Raw genomic sequence first — 16,131 nt, forward strand, 5'->3', positions numbered from 1 at the left:
GTGAAGGTCGAGCCATAGGTGAGTGTTACCTCCCTAGGTGTGTCCTGCCATTGATGTGCTCTAAGCGTGACATGGAGGATTAAAAACGGCTAGGGGGTTAGGAGTGGAGCCAGCCGACCAAGGTCACTGGACATGCCTAACTTAATGACCCCTAGGTGCAATGATCGTGCGTTTTTTTTTTGGATACATTTCGGGATAGTATTACATGAGGATCAGGACAGCCAAGGCTAGCTCTCATCGTCGGAATGAAAGGGGAAGGGCGGGCATATGGATTTGTGTAAAAATTAATGGCTCTGCATGTACCCTTTCAGGTTCATGCGAATATGGAGAGAGGTGGTGGATAGGAAGGGGTGATTGCACCTAGTGAATTGGCTGTCGCTTATATCCTCTAGGAGCGCTAGGCAAAATGAAGGTAGAAGGCTAGCCCGCATCATTAAGCGGGTCGTAGCGCAACTATCGATAGCGTTAGGATCAAAATTTGAGGGGAGTCAAGCCGCTTTCTTGTGGTGCTGGATCTTGCTTAAGTAGGAGTTGCATCATGGAGGCGGGCAGGCTTCCTAGATCAAAAAATAGAGTGTTCTCAAAGGAAGTGGCATTGGCATTGTAGATGACGGGGAAGTCAAGTCATGCCTCCCATGGAGGGTGGTGACAAAATCCACACCTACCCTACGCGGATATGCCATAAACGTGGGGTCGTTCCGCTCGTAGGGTAGGGTATTACAAAAAGCCATCTAGGGGAGCATGTTGGTATTACATATTCACCTACTCCAGAGGGGTTGGCAGTCATAGACCCTTACCGTGTGTGGCACCTCGTATATCTTGTCTTGCCAGAATTCGGCCTCTTCCGTGCCCCTCAAGGTGGGGTTCCTTGCCCTGTCCTCTAGCCATCTTTGGCATAGTCGGCTGCCAGCCGCGATCACCTCCTTCATCTCCTCGATCGGCAGGACCCTTCTCAGGCTATGAGGCATAAGGAAACTGAAGGAGAAAGGATCCTTTTCCAGTTCTTGCCATTCCCACACCACTAGTTCTGTGTGGAATTGCATAGGTAGGTCTTCGGGGCATGGTGGGAGGGGAGCGGATGGCTGCACAATTGGCTTGGCCTACAGCCATTTTTTGGCCTCTTCCACCAGCTTTTTCCGCCACTCTTTAAGGATGGCATGTCTGTCCAGGGGCGGGTCGCGGGTTGTTGTTGGATCTTGTTCGTGCGGCGAGGGGGGCTGCGGGATTACATCTTCTCTGAATATGTTCATGTCAATTTCTAATTCGACTTCCTCCCCCTGCTGGTTTTCTTGTAGTGCTCTTTCTTCAAAGTCGAGGGAATTTGCCTCTTGGGGGGTTAGGCCAGCCAATAGTAGATACTTCCGCTGCTCGTCTCGGCCCAGCCTTATCTCTACAGGTTTGGGTGGCATCTGCTGCCCCATGTGCAGAGCTCTATGTGTGATGCTTAATTTCTTCTTTACCACCTCCAACGGCTCCATTCCCTCTGGTTGAGTTTTATCCAGCAGTGTATTGAGGAAGGCTTGTTGTTGGGCCCGCTTTGCTTTCTGCCAAGATTTTTTCCTTCTCCACCAAGGCGAGGTGCCACGCCAGTGCCTTCACCCATGCCTCGTTCTTAGTAGCCGATTCCTTGGCCCTTTTACTCATTCCTTCCATGCTCTCCCCCTGCTTTTGAGCTAGGGTTACGAGCTTCTACTCCTACGTCTTGAGCTCTTTGCTCATGTTGTCTTGTTCTGTCTTCCGGAGACCTAGTTGATCGGTGATAGACTCGATCTTCTTTCATTGCTGCTCCCTCTCTTGGCTCCTCTCCTCTTCCTTGGCGTTCAGCTCCTCCATCATTTGCTCAATGGTAGCGGTCTTTGACTCCAGTTCCTTATATTGCATCAGGAGGGGCTTGTACTCCCGTTGCATCTGCATGAGTTCCTGATTCTCATCCTCCAGCGCTGCTTGTGACTTTCGTCCTTATTCTCTTTGGCTTTCAACTCTTGCTTGAGTTTGAATATTTGGCATCAGGAGGGGCTTGTACTCCCGTTGCATCTGCATGAGTTCCTTATTCTCATCCTCCAACCGCTGCTTGTGACTTTCTTCCTTATTCTCTTTGGCTTTCAACTCTTGCTTGAGTTCAAATATTTGGCATTGCTGCATGGCAATGATGTGGGTTTTTTCCAATTGAAAAGCCGCCACTGACTCTTTTTGTGTCATCAACTCAGCCAAGCCATCCTTTTCTCCTCCTTTGCTCTCTCTAGTTGGGAGATCAATTCAGTGACGTATTCGTTGTAATCGGATACTGGCGTCATTGTTGTGTGGGTGGGGGTGGTTGAGGCCTCCATGCGCAGGCGCTTTTGATCCTGCCTTGATTCAGTATCTGCAGCTTGCCTTGTTGCTCCCATGGTCATAGTTTCTGTGCTTTTTCCTTGGGCCATTTCCTTGCTGATGAAGTATTGTATCCAAGCCACCAGGTTGGACACTTCCAAGCTGGTGGGGATGCTAGGGGTGGGCGTAGTGGGTTTAGCAGGGGGTGCCATGAGGGTGGGGATGGGATGCAGGGGTGCTTTGCCTTTTCCTTCTTGAACTGCAAGGGGAGCGGGTTCTAGGGCCTGCATGCTGGAGCTAGGACTCTCTTCCCTAGGATGATTCCAGGCTTCTAGGTCATCTGCCCTGCACTGTTGCTCGATGGACCGGCATGTAGCTTCGGCCAGGTCCTCCTCCTCTTTTCTTCTTAACTCCTCGTCCTCCTCCGCAACTCTTCTTTTTCTTTCCTCCTCGGCCTTTTTGCATTCTTCCTCTAGTTTTTCTTTTTCCTCCTGCTCTTCTTTTCTTCTCCTTTCGGCTTCTCGCTTGGATGCCTTTTTAGCTTGCCTGACATGTTCCGTTGTCTCTTCTTCTTCCTGCTTTCTCTTCCTCTCTCTCCTCTGCCTCCTTGAGGGATTGTCATTTCACTTTCTCCAAGTCCTCCCTCTCCTTTCGACGGCCTTCATCCTATTTCTTCTTCTTCTGCACTGCTTTTTTCTTAGTCTTCTTAACCTGCTTTTTGCTATTCTGCTCTTTCCCTTCTTACCTATGCATCAGTGCATTATAGCACTGGCTGGAGAAGAGCGCATGCACGAGCTTCGCCTGTAGCCTGGTCTCTACACTGGGGATGTCCTGGATACTGATGCCATCGTTCGTCAACACATCCTCCTTTCTCATCCCCAGCATGGCATACGCATCCCTCTTTTTCTTGTTTTCCACCTTCGGTTCCAGTCCTAGTGCCTTCTCCACCAAGGCCGGGGTTAGATTAACTAGCACCTGCTTAGTATTTTGTCCTCTCCCCACTGTGACAGTGCCGCACTCGCTGTCGAGATTGTAGGTCCTAAGGAATTCCACACAGCTTGTGTGCTCAGGTTCTTGTGTGAAACTTTCTAGGTACTTCTTGAGGTTGCAGCTTTCCACGATGCACCTAGCTGCCTCTTCCTTGGCCACTAACTCTTTTGAATTGTGGACAGTTTGGAATTTCAATTGATTCTAGAGGCGGCTCTCCAGGTTGATGTTGTACCGCGTTCTCTCTTCTTCTGTGAAGGGAAGTCGGTGGGCTTGGTCCCGCTGTGATATTTTTCATTCCTGTCATAACCGCAATTTTTGTTAGTGCTTAGGACATAGCAATCGCTAAAAAAGAAAAAAATTTATGCTTTGGAATGAATTCATTAATGTCTAGTGCAGGTTCGCTTTCCAGACTTTGACTTTTTACCTTTTAATTCAAAGTTTTTGTGCCCTCTTTTCTACCCCATCCATTTTTCACAATGTATGTCTACGTATTTCACTGACTTTGATTTTCTTTATTGCTTCTGATCTGATTCCGTTACCCCCTCCCCTTTGAGTTTGAGAAGAATCCTTCCTAGGATGAGGGTTAGAAGGTGTAGGTCTTTCGGCACGGACGGCTACTTGTGAAAGAGCCAAGTGTAGAAATTGGGGTTGTATTCCAAATGGGCTTCGCGATCCAGGTCGGAGGGTTTAATCCCCACTTGGGTTATGTATGTGAAAACATCAGTCGGGAATTCGCTCGAGTTGACTTGGCTAGCAATGTGCAACTCCTCTTCGGTCAACAGGCATTCGAGGTAGGGGTGTCCCTAGATGTGGTCTTCTATAGGACGGCCTCGTAGCGTGGTTAACACTCGATATGATGTCGGTGCGACGTATGTGGGGTCGTACTCTACCATTCTGATAGCGCGTCATTGCTTGGTGTTGGTCATTACTCAGCATCTCTCAACTTCCCACTATAGTCTAAGATCGTACCAATGCCTTAAGAACTGGGATTTCATCTCAACAAGTTTTGACAACTTTGCCACTTCTTGGTCAGTGATGGCAGAGGTGGTCCACTAATCATACGACGTGATAAGGCGTTGTTTGATTGCTTTCTCTTATGAGATCTCACTGCTGAGCAACTTAGCAGTGGAGATAGGGGATTTTGCAAATGCAAATTCAAATGTTTCCCAAAAACAAGGCATCGTTTGAACTTCGGCTGCGAAGGATTCATCCAATAGGCCTAAGTCGAGGTGATCGTAGCTCACAGCTAGTGACACAAAAGTACGTCCAGTCGCTTAATGAAATCCACCACGTCATCCCCTGTTTCCTCAGCTAAATGAGCTGCTAGTGAGAGAAAGAACTTCCTCTCGTAAGAGGGCCTAAGGCTTGTGGGTGGTTGGGGTTTGGTAGGACTTGAGCCTTTGACGACGGAGAGTTGCTGTGGTAGGACTTCATGAGCTTGCGATTGGGTCGCTGGGATGGAGGCTAGGTTAGCAGTAGCCTCGAATGATGGTGTATTTCTTCCAGGATGGATTTGGAAACCCGAATCGTTTCCTACTTGTGATGATGCTCGAGCTGGCAGTTGTTGATTGGTTTGGACAGGCTTGGGCGATTCGCGTAGATTCGCGCGTGGATGGACTCCATGGTTGTGGTTCAGGAAAGCTCTGTGGCTTGTGGTTTCGAGGTCCTACAATTTTTGGGATGATTGAGCTTGAGTTTGGTATATGATTGGTGCCTCTGGCCACGTGGGCCTTAGGTATCCATAGCCAAGCATTGCCCTCATATAGCCTTGCATGCACAAGAGAGCCTTGGGGACCCATCTTTGTTTGATTATACGTCTATTCCTATGATTGCATTTGGGCCTCCTAGGTTTATAGTTTCTGGTCTTCTGAGGGTAGGAGCATCGACTTCTAGGCGGCTATTGCGGTTGTTTAGGCACCCATTGGAGGTGAGGTTGTGGGGCCTTAGCTTTTGGCTGGTATGGGTTACGAGCGATGAGACTCGTGGAGTGGTGGCCGCACACTACCCCCTACTTAGAATTGCCTATAGAAGTTTCTATCGGTGGCTGGGTGGCCCGGGATGAGGTTGTGCAGCCCTTGCTGAAAGCTGTAACAATGTGAATGTGGCCCGACATTGCAGTGGGTCTGCTTTTTGAAGGTGCGCCCCAACAATGACTCTGTGCCTGCGTTTTTAGCATTTGGAAGTACGTAGAAAAGCATTGGAACAGTCTTAGACTCGATAGAAACGGCTGCCTTACGCTTGCCGAGTAGTGCATAGGAATGAGCCCCATACGGGCTTAATTTTATAGTGGTGGATTGAAGTTGTGGCTAGCCAAGTTGAGTCCAATGATTGTAGGCCAGGACGTTGAATTCTGCTCCCTCGTTGATCAAGGCGGTGAAAGCACATGTTTGTTTGGCCGCGACCGTGATACGAAGCTATGCGGGTTCCACGGCTTACATGTCCTCATTGTCGATTTCAGTGATTGTGGCTACTCGGACCTTGACAGGCGGTTCTGACATCAGTGGTTTGTGCAAAGGATGCATAGGGGGTAGTACTTCTTAACACGGCTGCCATTGAAGAAGCCTATTCCTTCACTGTTTAGGGTCTCGAGTTCAACGTTGCTTGTTTGGCTGATTGCATGAACCTTGAATGGTCAAATAACTCTAAATTTCATCTTTTGCTTATGCCCTTTAACTAATTAGAGGAGCACTAAGTCACCCTGTTTGAACTCGCGTTGCTTGACGTGCTTGTCAAACCAGCTCTTGTGTCGAGCTTTCTCACAATCAAGTCCATGGGTGGCAAGAAGAAGAGTCTTCGAGAAACGTTCAAGCTCAACTAGTCATTGCGTCTAGGCCTCCCTCCCTTCCCATCGCTCTTGAAGCACGATTCTCAGGCTAGGAACGAAGAACTCTAACAGTAGAATTGCTTCAGCTCCATACGTCAGACTAAAGGGGGTTTGACCGACAACCGTTTTATAAGGGGTTCGGTAGGCCCACAGAGCTGCTATCAACTTGTTGTCCCAACTGCTGCGTAAAGCAGAGAGACCTTGGTTAGGACATTGACAAGAATCTTATTTGTTGATTCAACGTGGCCATTTTCCTGAGGGTAGTATGGTGAGGATTTGCGATGGATGATGAGGAAGGTGGACAGGAGATGCGCGATTGCTTCCTTGATGAAGTGCGTGCCTTGGTCACTGACCAGTTTGATGGGGCAACTGAATCATGAGATTACTTGCTCCCATAAGATCGTAGCCATCATTCTAGCGTCGGTTTTCCATGTGCCTTGCGCTTTTGCCCACTTAATGAGGTAATCCATGGCCACAATGATGTACTTAGCCTACGAATACTGTGCCGCAAGTTTGATGGGCCCAATGAAATCAATTCCCCATTTTTCAAAGGGTTGTCGAGAAAAAATCGAGGTTAATTCCATTCAATCTTTGCAAATTGGAACCTTCGTCCGTTGGCACTCCTCACAGTGCTTGATGAATTGTGCTGCGTCACAAAAAAGCATGGGCCACCAGAGTTGAGACTACAACACTTTTTGTGCTGTCGTATCTCTGCTAAAGTGCCCTCGGCAATGCCGCCATGCACTTCTGAGAGCACATCGTGCACCTCATATTCGCACATGCATTTGCGCAACAATTCGTCTTGCTCCAGCCTATAGAGTTGGCTTGCAATCAACTGATAGGGTTGGATCTTAAGGATTAATCACCGAAGCCGGGCTTTTTTGATTGGTCGGTCAAGCAGTCCGTGCTCAAGCACTTGGACTATGTCATCTGCCCAATACGGTGTTAGATTAGTCTTAAATAGGTCTCTCTCGCTCGAGAGGTTATGATGGTGGGCGTCGGTCAGTTCATCAATAACACCTTGTCCAGCGGCTTCTCCGGTGGGAATGCACGACATGTGATCAGCCATGTAATGTTTTTTTCCCTTCCCTACCACTACGGAGAAGTCAAACTCTAAAATTAGAAGGAGCCATGGAGCTATGAGTCCTGTAGCACAAGGTTTGTTTACTAGATATAGCAAGGCTCAATGGTCCACAAAGAAGGTGAAGGGCATGGCCAAAAGGTAATTCCAGAATTTCTTTACTGCAAATACCATGGCTAGTCCTTCTCTTTCCATCGTTGAGTTATTCATTTCCGTCTCAGTGAGTTGTGTGCTAGCAAAGCTCACTGGATAGTCTAAATTGTGGTCGCCAAGCTCGCACAACACTGCCCCCACGACAAACTTAGAGGCGTCGATATGCACGTGGAAGGTGATGGTCCAATCTGGGGCTCGTAGGATTGGTGATGTGGTTAGAGCCTTCTTCAACTCTTTGTATGCCCTTTGGCATGCTTCAGTCCATTCAAGGACTCTAAGCAGCTTGTACAATGGTCTAGTGATAAACACATAATTGAGTACAAACCACCGATAGTAACAATGCATTGAACACCTTTGTAGTTGCTTGGGAGTGGAAGGTCAACAATGACCCTGACCTTTGAGAAGTTAGTGGCAATGCCATTCTATGACACCACGTGCCCTAGAATGCATCCATGCTTCACCCAGAATTGGCACTTTAAGGGGTTCAAGGAGAGGCAGTATAACCGACACCGCTTAAAGACTGCTCAGCTGCTCAGAGTCTATCTAAGTGTTCGACCCTTGTCGAGTGGACATAGAGGTCATCGACAAAGACTTCTAACTCCTTGCAAAGCATTTCCTTAAAGATGGTGCACATGAGGCATTGGAAAGTGGCAGGGGCATTAGTCAACCCGAAGGGCATGACTATGTAAGCAAAGACACCCCACTTAGTGGTGGCGAAGGCTGTCTGCAGGATGCACTTGCACTTGGTTGTACCCTGAGAAGCCGTCCAGGAAACTGTAGGCTTCCTTGCCTGCCACTCTCTCAAGTATGTGCTCGGTGTATAGAAACGGATAGTTTTCCCTCTTGGTGGCAGCGTTTACCTTCTTGTAATTGACACACACCGGGATTTTTCCATTCTTCTTCATCAGGATGACTATGGATGATACCTAGTCTTTGTGCTCAATTTCATAAATGAATCTTGCTCTGATCATCTTGTCAATCTCCTCCTTGACAGCATGAGCATGTTTTGGATTCATAGGGTACGGTCGCTGGTTGACCAGTATTGCATCCATTGTCATGGGTATGTTGTGGGTCACGATACTCGGGTCTACCCCCTTAATCTCTCCTAAGGACCATGAAAACATGTCTATGTACTCTTGCAAGAGAGCGATGAGACTCATTTCTTCTTCATTAGTCAAGTCATCAGCAATGAAGACTGGTCGGGGTGGTTCCTCCTCTTTGGGCTAAGTCCACCTCCTTGACCCTGGGTGGTCCCTCGATTGGTTTGCTTGTCTATGCTTGACATTTGTCACCTAAAAACACTATCATCCTATCCCCCTTTTTGAATTTCATGAATCGTTTAGGGAGATCCTACAGTTTTTGTTGTTCTTCCGTTCAAGCATCCCTGGGTTGTTTTGCCTTTTTTTGTCTCAATCGCCTGCACCTCAAGTGGACCAGTAGGTCCCCCATGGTGCGTTTGGTTGTGGGCAGCCTAGGGATCTCTGGATCACTATCTGAGCTAACCTCTGATTCAGAGTCGAATCCCCCTCCTTCACTAAAAGAGGTGGTCTCTCCTGGTGGGCTTAGTTCAGATGTGATTCAGTTCTAAACACTTATGTCATTCCTGACTGGGCTAGTCCCACTTGCTCAAGGTCTATGGCCCCTATGTGTTCCAACTAGGTGCGGTCACATTCCATGCTCATGACTCCTTGCTCCCTCCGAAAGATACTTTCTCTGCAGCTTGGAGTCTCTCGTATTTGCTCTATTTCTTGTCCTTCAGTGTCGTATTCCATGGTATCCACCTCGCCCTCACTTCCATCACTGAAGGTCTGGCAGTCTTTGTATTCGTCTTTCGAATTTTCTTCATCAGATTGCTCGTCATCTCCTAGGATTAAGTCTATCCTTGGTCATTGATCGGCATCAGGGCCTAGTTATACATGAAGTTTAAGTCATGCACTCTGGTAAATTGCCACTTGGATTCATCTAAGAGATCCTAGAGTGGTTTGAGATTTGTAGCTAGATTGCCAGCTTGTCCGATAGATACTCCAGTACCTCCTAGAGTTCCTTTTTGTTGGTTGGGATGTGGGAGTTGATGGGCTTTGGCTTCCCTTGGAGGCTTCCTGCTATCATGTAGACTGGCACAGAGGGTGTGTCGTCAGCCTTGCCGATTGTTTTGATGGATTGCTCATATGCTTCATGATCAGAGAACGACAGGTCGATTGTAGCAAGGACATGCATCCAATCCCGCTCGTCCTCTAGGCATGGGATATAACCTGGTCAAGGGTCCATAGGACTTCTTGGCCTGAGCATTACCTTTGAGCATAGCAGAGATGGCATCTAAGTCGACGGATGCGGTTTTCCAGGTGTCCATCTCTACTCTCACGGTGCCTGTCCTATTGCCAAGGAAGATTAAGCCATTACCCCAATCTTCAATGATCGTAGCGTTGCGCATCCAGGGCCGGCCTAATAGGATGTCGTAGTCCACTCCCTTCATGACTATGAAGTCAACAGAGAACTAGACAGTTGCGATCTTCACTGGCCAATTCTTAAGCATCTCGAATGGCTTGACTCTCATACTGTTCCCTGTGTGACATTAAATCTAGCCATCTCAACAGGTGGGTTTCCCCAAGTATGAAGCATTGTGTGGCTAAGCACACTAGCCTCGACCCTCATGTCTATGATTCCCTTCCTCGTTGTATCGCCTAGGGCTAAGACTGCATGCATCTCGGAGCCTTCCCAAAAGGCATTGACGTGCAAGGACTTAGGCACAATATGCAATGTCAAGCTTGGTATTTGTGTTTCTGCCTTATGGTCATGAGGGTCTATCGTAATCTGTTCTTGTGTCCCTTCAACCCATTGCTTAAGGTCCTGCCATAGGGTGGGGTGCTGCCTAAGGAGATCTCCCAGGCTCAGTGTTACAGAGGTAGTCACTAGTGTGGTCAGGAGATTGTTGGGTGTTTGTCTCTCTTCTAACCTGGATTGTCCTGGCCAGTGGTCGTGACTGAACCGCGGCCCTATAGCACCGTCGAGGCTTGGCCTTAGCGGTAGCGCTTGTGGTGCAGTAGCTTCTCTTGACTTTGGTTGTGGGAGTGGGGTCGGCGTACTTATGCTGGAGAGGTCATCGATCCCATCCTCTATGATGGGCTCAGCATCCTTTAGGTGTTCTTGGGTTCCTTCATCCATTCTCTCATGTTCTCTATGGCCTCTAATTGTCGCTTCGGTGGCAGGTATTCCCCTACCCTAGCACTTCCCTTTTCAACCGTCTTAGGGAATGATGTCTCTGCTTCTGCGTCAAATACCTTCTTTCTAGTGGACGGAGTTGTAACACTCTCCATCTTTAGTGCAATTTTAGCTTTCGACTTCCTCTTCCACTGTCTATGGCTCTTCTTCCTGATTGAGGCTGCATCAAGATTGCTAGGTCCTGGCAGAGAGATGCCAGCCTGCTTCATTTGCGCACGGGTCATGACCCGCAAGGGGATAGGCGTGGTCTCCCGTCATGGTTCTCAATACCACATAGCCCCAATGGGACCGATGGTTCATTGGCTGAGCTAGATGATGGTTTTCGCCATGGGCAGTCGACGAAAAGATGGTTGATTCCGCAGTCGGTCAGCCTTATCTCTATTATGTTGCTCCCTCTCAGGGAAATGCGATGAGACATGACCTGGGTGGCCACAGGTCCAAAAGGTGATTAGGTCATGCGCCTGCTCTCCTAGGCCCTTACCTCATCCTCTTCCTAATGCCATCACCGAGACTAGGCGATAATCCATAAGGATAGCGTTGCCCTCATCATCATGTGAAACGTAAGGGCATATGTAAGCTTCCTCCTCATTTGGTTCTTCCACATAGTGGACAGGAGCGTCACTCTCAGTGGGTGGGTTACGTAAGGACCAGGCATCCTAGGAATGCATGTAGGATTTATTTCCATCCTAGGAACAGCCGGCTTAATGTTATTGGGCGCGGGGAGGACCAGTGGGACTCCCCTTCTGAAAAATGGCTGCGACTTGTTCAATAGGTAAGGCTGGCCATATGGTTGTGAGTATGGAAGTCTCCTTGGTAGTCTACAATGTGCGACGTCATGACCAAACCTACCGCAGTTAGTACAAGGTCGTGACCTAGGGTCTTGACACTCGGCTGGCAAGTGGTTTCCACCATAGTACACGCATTGGATGTGTGGGCACGTTGGTCGTCTCAACATATCTTGCAACTTGGCTAGTTCCATTCTAACGTCGGCCAAGTCTTGATTCGTTTTGGTGGTTTTCCCCTTATCCTGGGATGATGGTGCTGATCGCTCACTCGAGGCTGATGCTCTCTCTCAGCTTCAAGAGTTGGTCTCCTCTAGGTTTGCGCTACTGGAGCTCTGCTCCTTCAACTGATCGTCAACTCAGATGGCCTCCTCAAAGACCCTGGCTAGCACATCCCGCTGCAAGCTCGAGTTGCCTTCCAAATCCTTGTATAGTTTCTCGTTCTAAATCCCACTAATACAATTGACACTGCTCTTTTAGTCGGTCACTCTCCAGTAGGGATTCTCTTGAAGAGACTCTGTACATGGGTCACGTAATCGCGAATGTCCTCCTTCTCTTTCTGCTTGACGTTCATCAAGCGTACTAGTAAATTATCAAAGTATCCAGGCTCAGCAAATTTTTTCATGAAGAGATCCTTGAGGCCATCGAAGTTGGCTCGCTCCACGTGATCTAAGCTCGTATACCACGTCCTACCTTTGTCACCCCCGAATGCTTGCGAGCATTGGGTCAGGTCATTGAGGCTGTTGGCTTCGCAGACTTGCTCGAACTGCTCGACAAAGCTGTAGGGATCGTCATGGGGTTGGTACCTATCGAGTTGCTTGGCATCAATAGGGATTTTAGGCTGGCTCTTTGAGCATTGGTTTGCTCCTAATCCTATGAGCAGCGATATCACTAGAGCGGTGGCACTTTGCTCTGCAGCCATGTTATCAAGCAGTCGCTTCATAAGAAGCTCACTCAGCGTTAAGTCTCCTTCTAGTGCCCTCTCGTGGTCCATTCAATTCCTGCCAGCCAAGTTTAGTACTCGCTGCACCTCTCGCAACTCCATGCCTTGCCTTTGGTTCATAGCCTGGTGATCCCTATTGTACTCAGCCATGCTTTGCAATGCCTTGTGGGCTAGCTTTCTCTCCTCTTCTAGATCTGCAAATGATAGCATTCGCCATCCTACCACGGTGCTTGTACCAAGCATGAGCATCGTAACTGCTGACTAGCTGCTTGTTGCTGAACTGCATCTGGAATGGCTCCTAAGTCGAATTCCTTGTTGTATCTATGGTTTGGACTTTCTTCTGCCATTGTCGAGTTGTCGTGCTCCACCAAGCTATCGATTAGGTTCAGTAGGCTCGTCAGATCCACTTCGTCGGCGTTCCTTGCTTGGTCCTACCTCTGAGCATTGATGGTTTGTCTCTGTATTGGGTTCTCTCCTATTGGTGGGTTCCTTGAGTGATTTATATGGGTGAGTTCCTTCAGTTATTTAACACAATCCTCAATTTATGGCCACTCAATGTGTCTTTCCTCATGCACTTGTGCTCAATCAGGCTTTCAGTTTCCTTAAGGGTACTTTAAGTGCAAAAATTCAGGTTGAGTGCAGCAACCACTTCCTAGTCATCTTACACACTCTCGCCTTGTTTTGGGCCGAATAGGCTTGTTGGTCAACTTCCTGGCCGTCTTGTCAGGGTTTAGGGTTTCCCTAAGTTGTTGCCTTGTTTGTTTCTGGTCCAATCACGCCTTACAGCTCAGCAGGTCGCATCTAAGCCTCTAGGTCTCGCAACTGCCTACTTCTAGCTGCTAAGCAGCATCGCCCGATGATTTTTCCTACTCTGCATGCCAGAATCAAGTTCTGAGTGCCCTACGGGCTTTCCACAGTCTAAGCCGGTGAGTCCTAGCTGGGTCAGGTTCGAATTTCAGGGTCCGAGTGCGTTACTCGGACAGGCCAAGGGGCATGGTCCAAGGGCCGAATCCGGAAACTTGGACAAGGTGGACTCGGACAGAGTCACTCGGACGGGATCACTCGGATGGGGCCACTCGGATGGGCCGAGCGGTAGACTCAGTCAAGGTTGTTCAGACAGGCTGAGTCAAGTGGGCCGAGGGTCGAGTTTTCCCACGGTCTGAATTATAGACTCGGACGGGCCGATTAGGGTTTTGGTCAGATGGGCCGAATTCGATACGTGGCCGAGGGCCGATTCTCGGACTCGGCCCAGGAGTGGCCACTCGGACGGGCTGAGCGCAGCGCACGTAAACAACAAAAACTCAATTTGGATCGTTTCTCGTGCTTCACTCAATCATACCAGGCATAACCTTCCAGATCCAACCTAAGGGAGTAAGACAAGGGATTCATACACCTAGATGGAGTGACGGGCTTGTCGTTGGTGCGATCGAATCGAATCGGCCGGTAGCTCTCTCTCTCTCTCTCTCTCTCTCTCTCTCTCTCTCTCTCTCTCTCTCTCTCTCTCTCTCTCTCTTTCACATTGAACTATTGCAAATGAGTGTTTCCTTGGCCTTTTGGCTCTTATACCCCTTCTCGGTATGGTGTTGATGCCCCCACTCACTCACTTACCAATCTTAAGCATTGCAAGTGAGCTTTTTGCCATTTTTGCATGATTTTTTTCCCTGTTTGCCCTGTTTTGCAACAGTAAACCCTGCCCTTCTTCGGTGCAATTTCCTAATCCTATCCTACTCTAAATGCAACACGAATCGAAAGCAAAATATTGAACTGATTTCTCCATGTTTCCTAATCATTAAACCACCAAAATAACCCAAAATACTTACTTGTTTTGAAGATTAAAAACACCCAAACTTCCTACCTATCTCAAACTCCATCTCGGTGATGAATCCCTTACTTCGATGCTCGATATGAGGCGTGCTAGTGCTCAATCTTGAATCCGTTGGTCCCAACAACAGAAACAAAATGTGGGAGCTTTTTCTCATCCGCCAAGACACAAGGACTGCTTATTGTTTAAAGTGTTCCAAGCGAGCTCTAATGGCTATCTCTCACCTAGCCGACACGCCGTCGATCCTACGGGTGTAGTGAGCTTACCTTAGTACCGATATGAGTTGCCTCCTCTCTTCCACACACCAGTAGCTCCACAATCCTAGATGCTAGCTCAAGCATCCTCAAGCCTCCTCCACCTTCAAGCTCCATCCTCCATAGCCGTGCACCGAAGAAGAGAGAAGGGAAGAGAAGAAGAAGAAGAGGAGATGGTGAAGAGCTTCACCCTCTTGATCCCTCACTCCCATACACACTTACTCCCTCACACTCCCACACTCCCTCTCTCAAGAGCACACACAAGCAAGAAGGTGAGAAGGAGACAAGAAGAAGAAGACTCCTTTTGCCACACACCAAAAGAATGATCTCTTATTCACTTTTTGAACTTTATATATACAAACCCTAAAATCCCATGGGCACCCATCCCTTTTTTACATGACCAGCCATTGTGGCAAGGTCATTTTTCTATTTTCCTCTTTTAGCCCCGTGTCTCTAGCCTATACTCGTCTAATATTTTGCAATGGTCATAGGAGGGAGCCTGGTGCTCTTTTACAAGGATTTTTCGAGTTTTTTGAGGTGCCTTTTCTTTTATGGTTGCGCTTTTTGCCCCAGTCCATCTTTAGGGGCCCCTTGCGTGTCTTTGCTCTTTTTTCATATTCCTTTGCTTTTCCTTCATCTTTCGCCATCATGACTTGGGGTTAAGAACCTCTATACTCAGCCTCTATAATCGACAAAGCAACTGTCGATTGCTTTTTGCTACTCCAAGTAACTACTGCACTACCAAGAGAGAACATGTATCCGCTGCTGGCAGATCTTCTATCAGACATACTACAAGCCCAATCTACATCTGTGTATCCAAACACCTATACATCTGTACCTACCTCATAGAAAAATTGATAGTGTAATGTAGACTTCACATATCTCAATATGCATGTGACTGCATCCAAATGTGGCTTTCTAGGTACTTCCATAAACTAACTCACAAGACCAACAACGTAGCTCAAGTCTGGCCTTGTAATGGTCATGTAGATCAAACTCCCCACTATCCTCCTGAACATAGTAGGGTCTTCTATCTCATCCCCAACATCAGCACTCAACTTTACATTTCGCTCCAATGGGACTGAAAGTGGCTTGCATGTTTTCATACCATACTTGGACAACATATCCAAGCCATACTGTCTTTGGGACATCCATATACCATCATCACATCTGATCACCTCAATACCAAGGAAGTAACTTAGCTCACCTAAATCCTTCATCTCAAACTTCTTCTTTAAAAAGTCCTTGACTTCAGCAATCCTACTATCACTATCACCTGTAATAATCAAGTCATCCACATAGATGACTATGATGACCAAACCTGCATCTCCCCTTCTCACATAAAGTGAGTGATCAACATCAGAAACATAAAATCCAATATTGACAAGATACTCTCTAATCTTGTCAGACCATGCTCTAAGTGCTTGCTTGAGCCCATAGAGCGCCTTCTTCAACCTGCACACATACGTGGGATGCTCTAAATCTTCATAACCTACTCGTTGATCCATATACACTTCTTCTTGCAAATCACCATGCAAGAAGGCATTCTTCACATCCATTTGCTCCAACCTCCAACCTTTGGCTACTGCCAAAGCAATCACACATCTGACAATTGCCATCGTAGCAACTGGACTGAAGGTTTCTTCATAATCTATGCCATATGTCTGGGCATAGCCTTTTGCAACCAGCCTAGCTTTGTACCTACTAATAGAACCATCTACATTGTGCTTAATCTTATAAACCCACTTACAGC

Source organism: Lygodium microphyllum, chromosome 25, assembly GCF_053477565.2.
Source record: "Lygodium microphyllum isolate KBCC chromosome 25, Lygodium_microphyllum_v1.1.10, whole genome shotgun sequence".
Classification (NCBI taxonomy): domain Eukaryota; kingdom Viridiplantae; phylum Streptophyta; class Polypodiopsida; order Schizaeales; family Lygodiaceae; genus Lygodium; species Lygodium microphyllum.